Below are 19,797 nucleotides of genomic sequence, written 5' to 3' on the forward strand. Positions count from 1 at the left end.
CCCCAGTGTGATGGTATTTGGAGATGGGGCCTTTGGGACGTGATTAGGTTTAGATGAGGCCATGAGGGTGGGAACCCGTGATGGGATGAGTATCCTCATAAGAAGAGGAGGAGACCAGAGCTCTCTCTCCACCATGTGAAAACATCAAGAGAGTGAGCATCTGCAAGCCAGGAAGAGGGCTCTCACCAAGAACCAAATCTGCCAACACCTTGATCTTGGACTCAGCCTCCAGACAGTCTGGTCTATGAGAAATAAATGCCTGCTGGTTAAGCCACCCAGTCTTTGCTATTTTGTTATAGCCACTTGCCCTAAGACAAATCTCAAGATGACATTTTGGCAGGACTCTGATTCATTCTGTTCTCAGGGATAGTCTCATCTTGGTGGTTTTCTGTCTCCACCAGTTGGTGAAGGTACTAGTCTTCTGTGGCTGCTGTAAGTAATTCTCACAAATTTAAACAACACAAGTTTATCATCTGACAGTTCTGGAGTTCAGAGTCCTACAAGGATCTCATCGGGATAAAGCCAAGCTGTTAGCAGGGTGTATTCCTTCTGGGGAGAAACTGTTTCCTTGCCTTTTCTACCTTCTAGAGGCTGCCTGCTTTCCTTGGTTTGTGGCCCCTTCCTCCATCCTCAAAAGCAGCAATGTTGGGCCAAGTTCTGCTCGGGCTTCATCTCTCTGGCTCTCTGTAACCAAGAAAGATTCTCTGCTTTTAAGAACTCACAGGGTTAAATGAGGCCCAACTGGATAATCCGAGATGATCTCCTCTGTAGAGTCCCTTCTGTAGAGTCCCTCCTGCTGTTTGAGGTAAGATGTTCACAGGTTGTGAGAATCAGAACAGGGACATCTTGGGGCTATAGCTATCGTTTCTCCCATGACTGTGAGGCTCCACACACTCACACTATTTCTTAAGCCAGTGGGTAAAACCAAACTAAAACAAAACAAGAACTCCTTGCATCTGTCTCAAACGATGTGCTTCTTCCTTTGAATCAGTATTTGTGCCTCCATATTCCATAGGCCCTCTAGTCTCATTTCAGTGTTTGTGGCAAATGGAGGCAGAACCCATGTACATTTAACACCCCACACGGTCTCTCACACAGGCCCAGAGAGAACCAGGAAGCGTGCCCTGGAGGAAGGACCGCAGGTCCTGGGAAGTGAGCTTTGGGGCGACTTTTGGGACTGGCGGTTGGGTTTCCTTGTTTGTAAGAGTAGGAGACAGAAAGAGTTTACTCAGTACCTCCAAGGCCTTCCCCAGTTTTCGCTTCCTCCATGGTGTCTGATGTGTGCATTTCTGCTTCTGTTCTCATCTTACTGCTCTGTTCTCTCTGACACCCCTCTCCTAGTTGCCTGCTGCTATGGAAACACAACCTCAGTGTCCTCCCTCCACCGTTTTATTCTCATCCTTCATTTCTCAAGTCTTTCTTAAACTCACCTCATGCCGTAGATTCCAGTACTGTCCTCTGCATTCATCCCTTACATTTTTGTTTTTGGAATCACCCCTGGGATTTAGACATTCACTCATTTCAGGTGCCTAGCTCATCTGGGACATGATCCCTCTATAATTGTAATATGCCTGGGCTTGTGCTTTCTGTATGATTAATCAAGTTATGACCCCAGCAATGCAGGCCTGTTCCAAACTTTTATAAGATGCCTGGGAGTTCCAGTGCTATTTGGGGGAAGATATAAATAGGAATTGTTCATTTAAAAGTCTCCCAGGTGTTGAAAAGCAATCACCCAGTAACACCAAGGTACAGTTTTAATATTTTTTCCAGAGAGACTCTTTCTACTTGCAGATTTGCAGATTTCGTACTTTGCAAAGCTAGATGGAAGCCTTCATATGCACATCAATCAACACTTATCTTTCAAACAGCCTTCTGGACCTGGGTCAATGGAAAATTAATTTCATAATAGAACCACAGCTTTCTTCTTAGGAATTTGAGATGTTTGTTCATTGCCAAGAGCACAGGGCTATAAAAGATAGTCCCTCATGTAACAGATCCTACTTCATAAATGTGAGATCAGGGTAATCCTTAAGAGTTTGGGGAGACATTCCCAAAGCAGTGGGGCTAAGGGCCACCATGGTATCTCTTTCTTGGGTGATTGCCCCAGGCAATGGCATAACAACTTGGCAATGACTCAGCATCAGTGTTCATTCTTGACTTCTGCCCATCCATTACTAATTTCCCTTGTAAGAGTCCTTCTTTCAATATTTGTTGAGATCCTACTGCATGCTCAAGATGGTCAATGTCTTGAGCATTTGGTCATCAATACTGTGGACTTTCCCCCGGGATGTCCCCATGTCTCCACCTCTAGCCTTCTACCTTGTCTCCTTGGCTTGCATCTCCAAGTGTTCTGGTGAATTAAATCAGCTACCTGCCACCTGTTAGCCAAGTGATCTTCCAGCAAACACTCATGGGATAAAAATTGGCTTAAATCCAGTATTTCCCCATAGTCTGTCCAAGAATGTTAGAACTCCTGAACATGGTCTGTCCCGCCTACTCACCTGCTCACAACACCAATCTTAAGCACCCTGATAAAACCGTAGGCGTAAGCAGTCAGAAAAATGTATTGTTCTTTCATATACCATGCACTATTACACCAACCTGGGCTTTATCCATGTTATTTGCCTGATGTGTGATGCCTTTGGCCTCTTTTCTATCTTCTGTATTCTGGTCATCCTTCAAGACTAAGTTCAATTTCATTTCTTCTGTCCATGTCAAAGAGGAAAAAGAGCAATGGACCGTGAGCCAGAAGCCCTGCTTTGAGTCCAGCTTTGCCATTCCCTGCGTGTATCTGGGCCCATTTCAGTGTTTTTGGTTCAGAAAGCTAGATGGAGTGATTTGGCTCCTTTCTGGGATAGTGTCTATTTTCCAAGGCCCCTCAATCCACCACCCCAAATACTTCACATCCCCATTCCTGCAAAACTAGAAATCAAAGCTCCAGTATTCTTATTACGAAATCGTTGTACACACACACACACACACACAGAAACAAAGTGAGTGTTGATCGATGGCAAAATAATTGAATGAATAGTAGAACCATGGAATAGTATACAATCATTAAAAAGAGAGTTAGCTCTATTACAAGTTGATTTAGAGAGATTTCTGTTTTATATTGTTAAGTAAGAGGAAATAAAGCCCACACACTAACAAGCAGAGAAATGCAAAAATATGACTACATTTTAGGAAAGAAATTGAGCCTCCCAATCCTGGCATCAATCATAGGAGCATCAAGAATGATGTAGAAGGTAGCACATCAATGTTTGCCTTAACAGCCCTGGAGCGGGAGGCTGGGGAAAAAGAACAAAAAATAAAGGTTTAGGGATAATGTTCTTTTTTAAAAGCATATAATATCCATTTACATAAAACAATATTTCTGTGATTCATCTATCTTATATAATACCCAGTGCTCATTACAACACATACCCTCCCCAATGCCCATCACCCACTTACCCCATCCCTCCACCTCCTCCCCTCTAGCAACCCTCAGTTTGTTTTCTATGATTAAACCATCTCTTATGGTTTATCTCCCTCTCTGGTTTTGTCTTGTTTCATTTTTTCCTCTCTTCCCTATGATCTTCTGCCTTATTTCTTAAATTCCACGTATCAGTGAGATCATATGATAATTGTCTTTCTCTGATTGACTTATTTGGCTTAGCATAATACCCTCTAGTTACATCCATGTCATTGCAAATGGCAAGATTTCTCTTTTTATGGCTGTGTAGTATTCCATTGTATGTGTGTGGGGGGATGTGTGTGTGGGTGTGTGTGGGTGTGTATACCACATCTTCTTTATCCATTCATCTGTCGATGGACATCGAGGTTCTTTCCATAGTTCAGCTATTGTGGACATTGCTGCTATAAACATTGAGGAGCAGGTGTCCTTTCGGATCACCATTTCTGGGCATCTTTCTCTTCTATAAGAGATGAGTGAAAGTATGGCCACCAAAATAGTAATGATGGCTATCTCAGGGTGGCGGGGTGCAGGCAGTTTTCACTTTTTACCCTTATCCTGTTCTGAGCTGCTTACCTCGATTTCGGTGAGCACGCATTGGTTGGGTTCAGAGCAGCAGTGATGCTAAAGCAAAAGGGGCATCTCCTCTGTGTTCTCGGTGCTTTCCACCTGGTAACCTAGCACTGAGCCTCACAACTGATACAGTATAACATTAGTGCTCTTACTGCCCCCAGTCTTCAAATGAGGGACAGAGGCACAGAATCAGCCATTAACTTGCTGGAGTCAAGTGGCTATGCTGGTCTGGATCCTGACTTCACCACCAGGTGAAACGCTAATTAGAAAGGGACACCAATGCCATCTTCAAGCTGGGAAAACGAAAGCCCTTCCTTCTCAGTGCCTCCTCTGGCCTACCTCCTTTAGTGACCCACATCTGCAGTACACCTGCTGGACTCTGAGTGGCCAGGGGGTAACTTCATCCTCCCATCCTGGCCCTGGACACGGAGCTGGCTGCCTGGGAAAGTTTACCTAAGTAGGTTTGCTAATCCTCATTCTTTCCAACAAAATGATGCAGCTGGGGAACGTGTTTGAGAGAAAATCTATCTTGGTGTATGAGAGCTCATGTGCATACGGAGTGAAAAAAAAAACCCAACTGATTTCTAATATGTACCCTATTAAAGTTATGACTGTATTTTAAATTGCATGGTGAAGACCAAATCCAAAGACCAGAGAAAGCCATTAAGCCTTTGTACAGATTGGAAGTTGTTACTTTATTAAATGCGCCTTCTGTATAATAGACACCCCAAATTAGACCTGCCAGAGAAATGGACTTTTTACAGTTACCATTCAAGCTCAGGGGCCGTGTTTCTCACCGCAGACTTCTAGCCCTGTGCTTGCGAGTCATAATTAACATGAAAACGAGCCTAAAATTATCACAGTTTATATGGTGGTGAATTAGCAGGGACACCCATGAGTGGCTTCACCACAAACATTAGTGGGAACCGTATTCTATTAGTCACTGAATAATGTGCCTACTAGAAAGATGCTTGGGATAAACTGGAATTTATTGTGTTCTCATCATTTTGAGTGGCAACAAACCAAAACACAGAGGTCAACTTGTATGTCCAGCGGCAACATCGTGCTGGAAACTTCCATGGTGGGGGCTTCCGATGGCTCATTTTTAATCAGTGACATTCGTGAAAACTTCCTTGTTCAGCAATGACTGACAAATCACAGTTGTGGTTTTGGGTTCAACTTTTGGCCAATTTTGTGTTTTCATTCTCTTCTTAAGAACTCCTTGCATTTCCTATTTTTATATATTGGTTCCATTAGGAATTACTCCCAGTTCACATCTTTTCTAATTCCTTCTGTAGTACTCAGCATTCTCCAGAAAAACAGAACTAATAGCATGTGTGTGAATATATATATTATAAATATATAATAAATATAAAAAAATTAATGTATTATAAATAATTATTTATAATATATGTTATATTTTATATACACACACAGAGAAATATTGATTTAATTTTTTTAAGTTTTTGTTCAAATTCCAGTTAGTTAATATATAGTGCTGTATTAATTTCAGGTGTACGATCTAGTGATTCAACACTTCTATACATCACCCAGTGCTCATCACAAGTGCCCTTCTTAATCCCCATCACTTGTTTCACTCATCCCCCACCCACCTCTGGTGACCAACAGTTTGTTCTCTATAATTAAGAGTCTGTTTCTGATTTGCCTCTCTCTCTCTGTCGAGAGAGAAATATTGATTTTAAAGAAAATTTTACAATTATACAGTTTAAAAAAAAATTTTACAATTGCAGAGGCTGGGAAGTCCAAAACCCACAAGGTAAGCCAAAGAGCAGGAGGCCCAGGAAAGAGTTGCAGTTGGAGTCTGAGGCTGTCTGCTGGCAGAATTCCCTTTTCCTTGAGGGACTTCAGTCTTTTTCCTCTTCGACTGATTAGGCGAGGCCCACCCACACAGTGGCGAGTAACCTGCTTTATTCAACGTCTACTGATTTAAGTGTTAATCTCATCTACAAAATACGTGGTAACAAAATACATGTACCATGGTAACATCTAGACCAGTGTCTGACCAAATACCTGGGCATGTGGCCTGGCTAAATTGACACAATTAACCAGCACACTCTCCATTCTTTTAGACTCAGGTTTTAAAATCCTTCCTATTTCCAAGATCTCCTCTCTCAGTCTCTACACTTAATCTTCCACCCAGGATCACCCTTCCTGCATCTTTTTCCTCTGCATTTTGTTCTGATGGCCGCATCCAGAGCCAGGCTTCTCTTCCCTTGTTCCGGGATTACAGCAGTGTCCACCCTCCCAGCTGCTCCCACCATTGCCCTTCACCTTCTGGAGGCAGGCCCAGCCCCCATCCTCCTGCAGCAGCTTCCACACTGACTCTACTGACCGCTTCACTGAGACATCGCCTCATCCCCTTTAAGTCCCTGCAGCCCCTGGCCACACCCTGCCCCATCGATCTTTCCAGCCCCCTTTTTGCCAATCTCCCCAGTAGGAAGTGGCATTTCTGTGACATGAAGCCCATTACATTTCACATCAGGTCTGGGTTCCTAAACACTCCGGAATACCTAAAAGAGAAAGGGATGTTCATGGAAGCGTGCTGCAGGCTGCCCGGGGCCGGGCGTGGGTGCTGTAGTTGCTTACCCACCAGGGCTCCATGTGAGTCCCTCCTGCTTTCCCTCGATGCGGCAAAGACCTTACTGGCCTCTGGAGCTTTGCCCACTGATCTCTACCTTCTCCGAACCTTCTCTGGGTTAGTTACCTTCATGCCAGTAGTTTTTCATCTTTGTTGATTTGGCCTCCTTATATGTCTGTGTAGTCGGTTGAAAAATGGTCCCCAAAGATCTGAGGTCCTAATCCCCGGAATGGGTAAGTGTTACCTTATTTGGAAAGGGGATGTTTGCAGATGTGATTAACCTAAGGACCTTGAGGTGGGGAGATTACCCTCAATTATCCAGTTGGGCCCTAACCGTGATCACAAATGCTCCTATAAGAGAGAGACAGAGGGAGATTGGACATGCAGAAAAGGAGAAAGCGGTGTGAAAACAGAACAGAGATTTGGAGATGCTGGCCCCGGACATTGGCATGACATGGCCACAAGCCAAGGAACACTGGCAGCACCAGGAGGAGCACCTAGAGGAAATGATTCTCCCCTTGAGCCTCTGGAGGGAACACAGTCCTGCTGACACGTTGATTTGGGCGCACGGATGCTGACTTTAGACTTCGGGCCTCCAGAACAGTGAGAGAACGAGTTGTGAAATTAATTAGAGCAGCTAGAGGAAACTTCTGTAAGTTTCTTCTGAAACTTTGGAATCTTTCTCTAAGAGCCTTGAGAGATTTCCTCCGATGTGTAGTCATTAAAAATATTCCACGAGGGCGCCTGGGTGGCTCAGTTGGTTAAGCGACTGCCTTCGGCTCAGGTCATGATCCTGGAGTCCCGGGATCGAGTCCCGCATCGGACTCCCTGCTCGGTGGGGGGTCTGCTTCTCCCTCTGCCCTCTTCCCTCTCATGCTGTCTCTCATTCTCTCTCTCTCAAATAAATAAATAAAAATCTTTAAAAAATATATATATTCCACGAGACTTTGTAACCACATGAAACATGTTCATGCTACAGTGTTCTCTGAAAAGCAGAGTTAAAAATAAAACTTGTGGGGTGCCTGGGTGGCTCAGATGGTTAAGCCTCTGCCTTCGGCTCAGGTCATGATCCCAGGGTCCTGGGATCAAGCCCCGCATCGGGCTCCCTGCTCCGCGGGAAGCCTGCTTCTCTCCCTCCTTCCTGCTCGAGCTCTCTCTCACTATCTCTGTCTCTCTCAAATAAATAAATAAAATATTTTAAAAATAAAAATAAAAAAAATAAAATAAAAATAAAAGTTGTTGCTATTGTGAGCGCACTACATAAAAAGACAGAGAAAAGAGACGGGAAAGAAAAGAGGTAGTATTTGAGCTGAAGATGGTTCTTTCTACCTCCCCCCACCCAGAAAATCTATTACTTTCGTACTGGGAAACACTTTACTTTTTTTAAGAAAAGGCGCTTTTTTTTTTTTTTTAAGGTTTTATTTATTAATTTGAGAGGAGAGAGCACAAGTGGAGGGAAGGGGCAGGGACGGCAGAGGGAGAAGCAGACTTGCCGCTGAGCAGGGAGCCTGACACGGGGGTCGATCCCAGGACCCTGGGATCGTGACCTGAGCCGAAGGCAGAGACTTAACGACCGAGCCACCCAGGGGACCCTAAGAGAAGGCGCTTCTGAAGTGCTGCCCATTTCTTGGTTATCCTGTTGGGCAAATCAAAGACTTTGGAGGCCTGGAGTTAAACTGGAACTGTGGGTCAGACCGTGACGGGGACTGTGTCTGTCTTGTTCACCACCACACCCTCTGTGCCTGCACATCTAGATGCTCAGCCAATGCCTGTTTGTCAACTGACAGTGAGCAGCTGGACAAGAATTCGGGGCCCTGTGTGCACAGCACCCACTTGCTTTGAACAACAGAGCTGAGCAGAAGAATGCCTCGCACAGAGCGGGCTTGCATACGGAAGGCACTCGATGTTGGCTGGATTCAACTAAACGGCAGGAAATGAACCTGGGCAAGGAATGAGTGTGGGTGCAAACCCACCACAAGAGATAACTGGGATACTGGCCACGTCTTCCCAGATTAGGAACATCAGGGTGTTAACCTGTTGGGGCCAGAAACCGGGCGGCTTAGAAAGAGCAGGAAATTATTCCCCATACTTCCGAAGGGCTGGGAAGTCCAAGATCAAGGCACTGGCAGATTCCGTGTCCAGTGAGGATCCACTTCCCAGTCCGTAGATGGCCATCTTCTGGCTGTGTCTTCCCTTGACAGGAGGAGCCAGGGAACTCCTCGGAATCCTTTCTATCAGGGCACCAATCCCATTCATGTGGATTCCACCCTAGTGACCTAATCACCTCCCAAAGCCTTCACCTCCAAACACCATCACATTGGGGATTCGGTTTCCACATACAAATTTTGGAGGAACATAAACATTTAGTCCATACCAGTGGGGAAAAATTACTTCGGAGGGGGACAGAGGGGCTCCTTCTCAGATACTGAAAATTCATCCCAGTGCTGGAGGCAGTGTGTGTGGAAAGATAGAAATGTACCTCCGCTTCCTTCACCTCTCTCTGAAAAGCAAAGATTCGGTGCCCAAGGAGTGATTGGGGGACTAGAATTAATGAAAGGTTAGATGGCCAAAGTTCTGGAAGGAGTTTTAAAGGATACATGAGGATAATGAACAGGTCTGTCTGTTCCCCAGCACTGACCAGAATGCCCAGGACTGGGAAGAAACTCCAAATATATATTAAATCTGTGAATGAAGAAAAGCCCAGGAAACCCCCTGAGAAGCAATGGGAAGGAGTATATATATACTCTGCCAGCCTCCTCCCGACCCTCTGGGGGACAGACACCCCCAGAACTTGGGGAGCCCAGAGGTACAAGGAGAGGAAAGGCCAGGAGATTCAGAACACGGCAGCAGAGGACTGGGTCCCATGTCCTCCTCCATGTCCTCCTCCTGGGGGGTGGAAATGCTTGCCTCAAGAGTATCACACGAGTAAAAGGGCAGAACTCTATCGTAGCTGTGTCCACCCCCTAACTCTTCAAACTACTATGACATCAAAGGCATTAAAACGAACAAAACCCCCCTGATGTCCATGCCTATTTCTGAGCACACAGCAGGTACACATGGCAAAAAAAAAAAACGATCTTTTTCCCCAACTTCAGTAGACTTTAGCGCAAAGCATTTAGCATCCTCAGAAAACTCATAGCAGAGGAGGAGAGGGCTGTGGGCTGGCAGGGACCTAGAGGTCACTCTCAGCGTGCCAAAATCTGTGACACCATACCGTGATGCATTGGTGCACAAGGACTAACTGCTTTTATCATTATTGGGCTGTGTGTGTGTGTGTGAGCGCGTGTGCATTTTTTTTTTTTTTTTTTGCCCCCAGTTAATATACTATCAACAGAGCTGAATGACTATTCACGTTGCCCAGAGGTCATTTTTCCTCCCAAGACACTTGGAGCAGGTCACTGAAGGGAAAGGGAAAGAGGAGTGTCTAAGGTGACGGGCAGAAATCAGAGAGGATCCGTGGTTTCACTCAGCGTGGCCTGCAGAGGGGTCTCAGCTCCGAGGGCAACCTGATAGTAGGACAGAATCTCTGTCTATCAATGTACTAAATTGATGGCAATGTAAAGAATCCTCCCAGACACAAAAGTACACTTGTTTTCAGATTAATGTATCCTGAATGTAAGCTTTTCGGCCTCTGCTCGGAAGGAGTTAACGCGTGCCTGCTTCAGGCGGAGGCAGAGCCCTGCTAGTCTTATATTTGAAAAGTATTTGCTTGCAGAGTTGACCTGACCACTTGCTCATTAATACACAGAAGGACTGTTCTTTCTTTCTCCCGATACATATTCACAAGGACACTTAAGGGTTTGTTCAGATGGGCTGCGACAGAGAGACAGGCTGGAATGTACGCTGGATGGGCATGACATGCTTCCCTGGCAAAATCTAAAGACATCTTTACAGGGCCCCCATTTCCTCCTTCCACTTGTTACAGAGCATCTCAGTTACCCACTGTTAAGCATCTTGGCCTTATCTTTGTGTAACCAATGCCCGTTTCTCTTTTCATAAATGACTAACAGGAATTCAGGGTATTGTGTTGAATTTTAATGGGTTATTTTGTTTCTCATGTGTTGGTTTCCTAAAAGTCCCGTAGTAGATTGGCCTCTCCTGCTCTTTTAAAAGTAAGACCGGGAATCCTCATCTCTGACGATGGTGAGAATCCGCCCCTTTCTAGATAGGAAGGCTCAGTGGTATGAGATTTGGGAGGAAAAATCGTGTAGGAGCCAATATTTTAGATCCTTTGGAATTAAGATATGGAATTTGCTTGAAGTCATAAAGCAAAACATGACCAGAGAGTGTAGTATAGACTCCATTGCTCAGATATGTGTAGTTGTGTGAGCCTCTCTCTTGGCAAACGGTGAACACTGCTCCATTGACTTCCCACAAGTGACAAGATGCGGAACTACATAATTTTTATTAAAGCCACCCAAGCATGTGAACATTGGTGGAGTACGGATATAACATGGAATGTATGAGCCAAAGAGTATCCATCCTTTCTTCCTTCCATCCTTCCCTCCCTCCCTCCTTCCATCTTCCCTCATCCTCTTTCCCTCCCTCCCCCCTCCCTCCCTTCCTTCCTTCCTCTCTCCCTCCCTTTCTTCCTTCCTTTTCTTCCTTGCTTCTTTTTTTCTTAGAAACCAAATTCAGAATTTTGTCTTTGGATTTCTGTAATTTCCTAGATTTGGGGTCATGAAAAAGATTCCTCACCCAGTGATCTTGGCTGATGCTGAACGTGATGTGAGTCATGCCCAAGTTCCCATGGGCAACTTTCACTTTTGCCAAGATCACCAGAAGAGATTGTGCTCTTTACAACATACGTGAAGCCCACCTTCCCCCACCACCACCACCAGAATGTGGTCTCATCTCAAGTATAAGCTCCTTCAATTTTTAGAGAAGCCATATTGTTCTGGTTTTGAAAGCAGGAGGGGAAGTAGAATTAGCTCTTCCACATGAAATTGTTGGAGGCTTTTACATAGTTGGGATGTACTATACAATTAAGGGTCTTAGGTGATAAGCCAATCTCTTTTTACATTTATCGCACATCTCTTTTTTTTCTAAGCAAGCCATAATGTCATTTTAACACATGCATATGTTTTCCTGTTGCTCCAAACCTTGTTTGGATAACTGATATTTTGAATAAACATCAATCTATTTTGAGAAACACATCTTTCATCCATATAACAAACAACTATTAGGAGCATTTAATTTTCTGGCATCATTTATAATTCTTCCTTTTTCCACGAAGTTGCATTGAGTCAGTAACCAACACACAAAAGTAGCAAAGAAAGGGTTGGTTACCTGGGCTGTGGTAGAACCTGCGTTCTTCCCCCGCCCCAGTCCAAGAACCACTTTGCATACCATACTAGCTAGTCTTCCTGAGTCTCACTTTGTGACCTAGCTTTGGGCAAAGTTTGCTTAGACATATCAAAGGCATGATCCACAAAAGAAAAAAATAGATAAATTGGACTGAATCGAAATTAAGGACTTTACCTCTGCAAAATACCTTCTCAGGAAGATAAAATGATAAGCCTCTGACTAGAATAAAATATTTGCACATCACTACTCTAACAAAGGACTTGTATCCAGAATATATAAAGAACATTCTAAATTCAACAGTGAGAAAACAAACAACTCAGTTAGAAAATGGGCAAGACATAAACAAATCTTCACTGCAGAAGATGGGGATGGCAAATGAGCACACGCAAAGATGTTCATCATCATTAGCTATTACAGTTACGCAAATGGAAGGTACAACAAGGTACCACTGCACGCCTCTTAGAATTGCTAAAATAAAGAACACGGACAATACCAAGTGCGACGAGCATGTGGAACAACTAGATCGCTCATCCATTGCTGCTGGGAATGTAAATGGTACAGCCACACTGGAAAACAGTCGGGCAGTTTCCGACATACACACTTACCATACACCTAGCAGTGCACTCTCAGGTATTTATTCAAGAGGAAGGAAAATGTATGTTCACACATAAACCTATGCAGGAATGTTTATAGAAGCTGTATTTCTTTTTTTTTTTTTTAAAGATTTATTTATTTATTTGACAGAGAGAGACACAGCGAGAGAGGGAACACAAGCAGGGGGAGTGGGAGAGGGAGAAGCAGGCTTCCCGCAGAGCAGGGAGCCCGACGCGGGGCTCGATCCCAGGACCCCGGGATCATGACCTGAGCCGGAGGCAGACGCTTAACGACTGAGCCACCCAGGCGCCCTAGAAGCTGTATTTCTAAAAGCCCCAAATTGGAAACAACCCAAACATCCTTCAACAGGTGAATTGAAAGCAATTGCGGAACATCCATACCAAGGAATATTACTCAGTAATAGAAGGGGTCAAATTATTGATACATGCGGGGCGCCTGGGTGGCTCAGTTGGTTAAGCGACTGCCTTCGGCTCAGGTCATGATCCTGGAGTCCTGGGATCGAGTCCCGCATCCGGCTCCCTGCTCGGCGGGGAGTCTGCTTCTCCCTCTGACCCTCCTCTCTCTCATGCTCTCTGTCTCTCACTCTCTCTCTCTCAAATAAATAAATAAAATCTTTAAAAAAAAATTATTGATACATGCAAACAACTTGGATGGATCTCTTGAATGGCTCGATGGAAAAAGCCATTGTCAAAGGGTTACAGACTATATGATCTCGGTTATAGAACATTCCCAGTATTGTGAAACTATCATGATGGAGAAAGGGCAGTGATTGCCACGGGTTAGAGCTGAGAGAGGGTATAGCTATTAAAAGATAACATGGGGGGGGAGGGTTGAGGTGAGGGAACAGCTTTGTCTCCTGACTGTAGCAATAGTTACTAGACTCTAAAATTTCATAAAACTTCACACACACACACACACACACACACACAATGTTCATGTAAAGACTGTTGACATCGTGGTAGGATTTTCACCTGAATTCATAGTATTTGTACCAATGTCAATTCCTGCTTTTGACAATTTACTGTTGTTAAGTCCAATATTATCACTGAGGCTACCATCAGGGACACTAGGTGATGAGTATGCAGGAATTCTCAGTGCTAATTTTCCAAATATTTGTGGGTCTTCAGTATTTCAGAATAAAAAGTTATATTAGCAGTAGCACATAAATACCTATAAAGTGACGATTACACGGAGTGTTACAAAGGAGACATGCATGTTACGAGAGATGCAGTGGAGGGATTGACCTGGTTGTGAAGGTCAGGAAAGGCTTGAAAATGAGCTGAGATCTAAAGGAAGGGTAGAGGCTAATGAGGTGAAGAGTGCTGGGAGATTGACTCCAACTCCCTTGACTTAGGAAAAGTTCAATAAGGCAGGAAAATAGTTCTTTCTGTGAACCCCCAAAGCTGAAAAGCACAGGAAAATAGAGAAAAGCAGGGATCGCCTCATCTGAAGTGGGCTGGGAAAGAGGGGGCAGGGGAGGGCTGGGAGGTGGGACAGACCCCCAACAAGTCAGGTCAGGAGGCCTTTGAGCCAGACCCCAAATCACTGCAGGGTTACTGAGTTAGGTGCTAACTCCCGTGACCCCAACCACTCCTGGAGAAGGGATTTCCCATCCACAGGTGTTTGTGGCAGGTCAAGGGGAACCGTGTGAGTGGTGTGTGCCTGAGAGCTGCTTCTGACTTTGTAGAGTGTTTGGGAAGTAACAAAAGTAAAAGCCAGACTCCTTGCCTTCTTCCTATGCCTCGCCTTTTCCATGCCACCGGCCCTCAGCCTAAGTCATCCACCCAGGGCTCTCAAGGACAGAACAAGGCCCAAGCTCCAACCACCCCATCCAGGAAATCACTTTGCCTCTTTGGACTATACATACTTCTCATCCTTAAAATGAACTTAGACCAAATGACCTCTCTGCTGACTCAGCTCTTGGCATTTGGTGGTTTTGGTCTCTGACTTTTTGACACCTGTATTCAAATTATATTTTTATTTTTGCCAAACAGCTCACCTTAGTGAGTACCTACCTAGCTAGAGACTGAGGGAAGCTGTCATGTCTATATTACAGAAAGATGTTTCCTTTTAAAGTCATTCTTTTGCTTGAGAGAGTTCGGTGGTGATCCAGAGCTCAGATACCAGACCCAGACTACATCTCTGGTCCCTGGAAATTATCTCGTTAGGTCAAATACAAAGACCTGTTTCACTCAGTAAGTTCCAATGAAAATGAGAAACTGGATATACTATTATATAGCCTTCCAGCTAAGGGAGAATTTAAATGTTCTCTTAATAGTTATTGACTGAGCTAATATTTAGGCATTTAATAAAAGTTTCAACATTTTAGTTAAAATGCTATTTTTACAGTAGTTCTCTGATCAGAGAGATTTAAATTATGTTCATTAGTGATGTCATGTTCAATGACTGAAACCGTAACATTGGCGTGAACTCAGTTGATGGGCAGAAATATATTTGCTTAACAAAAAAAAAGAGAGAGTAAGACAAAGGCAGATATGACTGGAAAGGGATTTTTTTTCTTTTGAAAAGCTGACATTTTTTCTATTGATCTTCCTTCAAAGCAAATTATTACTTACCCCCCCCACCCCCCCGTCTAATAAAATAATCACAGATATTTTGAATGACTGCATTGAGAGGTGGATTTGGAACATTTGGAACTCACAATGGTCAGATCTAGGGGTGCAGAATGGTTGTGTATGGTTTCATTTTAACCCTCGACCAACCAAAACATAGGTGTTTATCTTTAAGCCTAGGGAGCAGAAGCATCTAATTGATCCCACTTGGGAGACAGACGGTGAATAATGGGGCCATTATATTTTGACGAGACACACAATTGCCTTGAACTTGTCAGGAGTTCAGGTGTGGGGATCCAGCTACCTGGGGCCATGGCTGGAATGTGATGGTTTGCGAGCTCCTGATCACGCATCTGCCTGCCGCAGCTCTGGTAGGACCCGGCTCCATTTCACGGGAATAACTCACCTATTCATGAACAATGAGGTTCAAATGGTACTTTTCTTTAACACAACATTAACTCTCAAAGAGCTGGAAATTCAGCACTCGGTTCTGTGAGCTTAGATTGCAAATCAGTCACTGAGAACATTATATGAGCAGTAATCCCATTAAATATATCATCTTGCAAATATCTAAATCCAGTTAATTAACTTGTATTGCAAAAGAGCTCGGAGATAGAGTTTTCAGAGAGCAACCATACATTTTAGGGCCCTAATTATATTTAAAGCAAATTCCAGGCTCTACTTTTTATACAAAATAGGTGGAAAACTGCCTTGAAAAGGAAAACCGGATTGATGGAGGGCTACGCTTATGAGATTTGAGCAGAAAAGATATTCAAACATCTCAAAAATTAACTGCTTTCTTACATAAACTTTTGACTTGCATTGTAGGGAGCTTTTTTAATAAAAGGATTAAACAAAGTCTGCCATTTTAATTAAAATTCATAGCAATACAATGTCATCTTTACAATGGTTGTAGAAATTAACTAGCTCATACATTTAGCTAGCCTTCGGAGCTCGTAATAATTCGACTTCAGCATGATACCAAACCCACAAAATGTATAAACTTTAAAATAATCACGACAGGGACTTAAAAACAAAAAAGAGAAGAAGAAGAAGAAGAAGAAGAAGAAGAAGAAGAAGAGGAGGAGGAGGAAGAGGAGGAGGAGGAAGAAGAAGGTGGTGGTGGAGGAGGATGGGGAGGAAGAGGGGGAGGAGGAAGACAAAGAGGACAAAGAGGAGAAGGAGAAGGAGAAAAAGAAGAGGAGAAGAAGAAGAGGAGGAGGGAGAAGAAGAAGGGGAGGAGGAGGAGGAAGGAGAAGAATTATTTCACCTAATGAAAATCCCATTACTGAGTTAAAAGTATATGACAACAATCTCTTGATATTCTTTCCAGTGGTCAATAATTATCTGGGGTATGTATGTAGTTACACCACTGAGATATATATACATACAATATTTTTTGCATAAAATTTGCATAGAGAGAGTGGGTGCATATGTGTGCCCTCTGATGACACCCACTTCCTGTGATGCATGCTTTGTACTAGCCCCATACCACTCAGCACGGTACATCTTCAGTGATACTTGTCATTACATAAATTATCCCAATATATGCTTTTCATTATGTTTCATGAAACATCCACACCCTCTAAGTGTGAAATTTGAGAACAGCTTATTTTGAAATAGTTTAAATTGCGGTCTCCCTAGACCATTCTTCAATACAGACATGTATATGTTTGCTATTCTCAAAAGAATAGCAATGAAGTGTAAGAATACTTTCAATATAAATAGTGCCTTTCTTCCAAATAGTTCAAATTCCCATGCTGTGTGTAAATCCATTTTTATGTATGCATAATATAGGAAACAAAATGTTTTTTTAAAATCTCAGCTGCGGTTGAAGGCTGGGGGCAGGCAGAGTATTTAAAAGATGTCAACAGGGTCAGATTTATTTATGCTAAAATCCGTGACCCCTCTTGGGCCATCACGGTTTATTATTCTGAAGAATAAAGTTCAAAAATATTCAGAGAGTCTTCCGAACAGTATCATTGTCACTATCCAAAATGTCACATTTATTAGGAAAATGTGTCTTATCAGGTACTTACACCAAAACGATTTTGAGGCGCTTATATTCAATGCAGACTTAAAAGAAAGAATTTTGTTTACCGACCAGCCTTCGTTAGGCATTTTGCAACTGGAATGTATCTAACCTCAGAAATAGGGAGTCAGTGGTGAGCTCCTTCATCATAACACAGGCAAGAACTTCTGATAGACTGATCATTTTTGGGAAAAGACTCACTTTAGGAAAACTTTTTTACACGGCCATCTCACAACCATCTGCTAAGCGTTTACTATGGGTTTTCTAAGTACTGTTTAGCAATGTACCTGAATTATCTGTTATTTCTCTTAACAGCTCTGTGCGATAGGTACGATTACTAACCTCCATTTTACAGATGGGTAACCTAGGCTTGGAAATTTGTAATCTATGCAAGGTCAAAGATCTAGCAAGTTGAGAGCCTGAGATTCAAATCCAGGCCCATCAAGCTCCAAAAGCCCATACCTGCCCTCTCTGAGTTACACCCTTCCATGGACAGATACATGGCCCTCTACCCTTAATGCCGCAGCCCTCAATTTTGCTTTTGTAAACACATGCTAGAATTAGGAATCCACCCCAAAGTAACATTGGTCCTTTGTTACCCAGTGGCACACGGGTGGTTAGATCGCTGTTACCTCCTGCAGTTAAACACGTCCATTGGCTGAGCTCGAGCGGGACTTTGGACACGGAGGCGTGGGAAAGCCACCTGGGACAGAGTGGGGCACACCAAGAGTCCCTCACTGATGCCCTTCCCCACAGTGACTTACGCAGTGCCTGTCTTGACACCTCTGACGTGCAACGTGGGAAGAATGGAGCAAGGCCAATGCAAAACTCGTGGGGGCGATGTTGAGGACTGAAATTGTGTTGCCTCTGGTGAAGGGGTTAAATGCGTCCCAGGCCCCCCTGCTCTCACCCTCTCCCGGATCATGTTGTCTAAAGGCAAGGCTCCCCGCACCACAGCGAACCGAAGACGTATCCTAATGACAGTATAATTAGAAGTATCATTGTGGTAATGATTCTTTTCATCTGGTGCACGGGCTGCACAGAAAAAGCCCCTCATTCAGCTAATTCCACCTGCCTCCACCTTGTCGCCTCTCCTGGCTTTTCCCCCTAGGTCAGTAGCGCAGGGTTAATGCCAGGTGTTTGACAAGTCCTCAGACTCGGGGCTCATCAAACTAATTAAAGAGAAACACATCCAAATTCTAGTGCATTATTGTACTTTAAAAAATGCCTCCCATTCATCTGGCTCGGTGGGTTTGATTAATGAAGATGACAAAGGAGCTCTTGTTCCTGCAAATCCACAACCACTTGGTTCGGGTTCAGTGGGCCCAGAGAGAGGCATCCAGGCCTAAATCTGGCTTTCTTTCCTACTGAAAAATCCAAAGGGTAGCGAAGTTTCTGATTTTATCAGCCCCGCCAAGGCAGGAAAGGAAAGACAAAAACATCTTGATCCACTCACTTGACGTAGCCAGGATTTATTTGTCTAAATTAAATACCCCCTCAGAAGACTTTTTCATTGTTTATTTGTCACCCATAGAGTAATCCAAGACATTAGGAAAACATTAGATTCATCAGTACATTTTAATAGCCCGAAAACTAAGAAACCCTAGAAGGATGCTCTTCAGAGAGACCATCCCAGTACCTACCCCAGACCCCCATCTCAAGGCTCTCCGGTGGTGTCCCCATCCCCCTGAGCGAAGCCCCACTGGTGGTAGATATAATGAACAAAGACGTTAGGATCTGAATTTGGGAGAGGAAAATGGAGTTTTTGATTCTTAATGGGAGTGATTTGTTTTAATCAAAGGATTTTTAATTCTTATGGATAATTAAGCATCAAAAGTACATCTCGGATAGAGTTGTTTGCTGCATTAGCAAGATATGTCTGCATAATTAACTAAGTAAAGCATTTGAAGATAAATTTGAGCATTTAGATTAAATTTAGATTAAAATGCATATGCTCCTGCCAGGTTAAAAATAAAATCCAACAGACAACTGTACTAATAAATTTAATATATTAAACAAAGCATAGATATTTAAGATGTAGCTTTTAATAACGTTAACCAAATTCATCATGAGATTATGGCTTTAAAACTCATAAGCCATAAATACCCTCTCCAAGTCTCCAAATCCTAAAATGCCAAATTATCCAATCCAGTATCTACCCATTTGGTATTGAGACATTAAATGACATTTTAGGATTATCTTTAAAATAATTATTTAGGCATTCAAACATCATTTTTAATTCCATCATTTATTTGAACCTGAAATTTAACAGAGAGACATTTTCTTCCAGCAAGTTCCTCTTAAAATTTTGAATTTATTTCTAGCAATGTAAATGTATTGCTGATTACAACTGCTTAATGAAAAACATCTTTGCCCTTCTATTTTCGGGCTGAATGCAAATCTGGTCTTGTCAATACCATCTTGCCAGCTTTGAGTAACACTGAAAACTCTTTTTATCTGAGAAATAACTTCACACCTGTGACATTCAATAGTTTCCAAATTTAAAGTTTTTGTATATCATCAGGAAATCCATAGACAGGTGATTCTCGTGTGTATCTGAAAAGAAAGGAAACTCAAAAATTGATTAAAGGGAGACATTCAGGACAATGTTTCCTAAGGATTTTAAGAAATATTAACTCTGCAGGAA

This window comes from Mirounga leonina, unplaced genomic scaffold (assembly GCF_011800145.1).
Source record: "Mirounga leonina isolate KUSES-001 unplaced genomic scaffold, KU_Mleo_1.0 Mir_114, whole genome shotgun sequence".
In the NCBI taxonomy this organism is placed as follows: Eukaryota; Metazoa; Chordata; class Mammalia; order Carnivora; family Phocidae; genus Mirounga; species Mirounga leonina.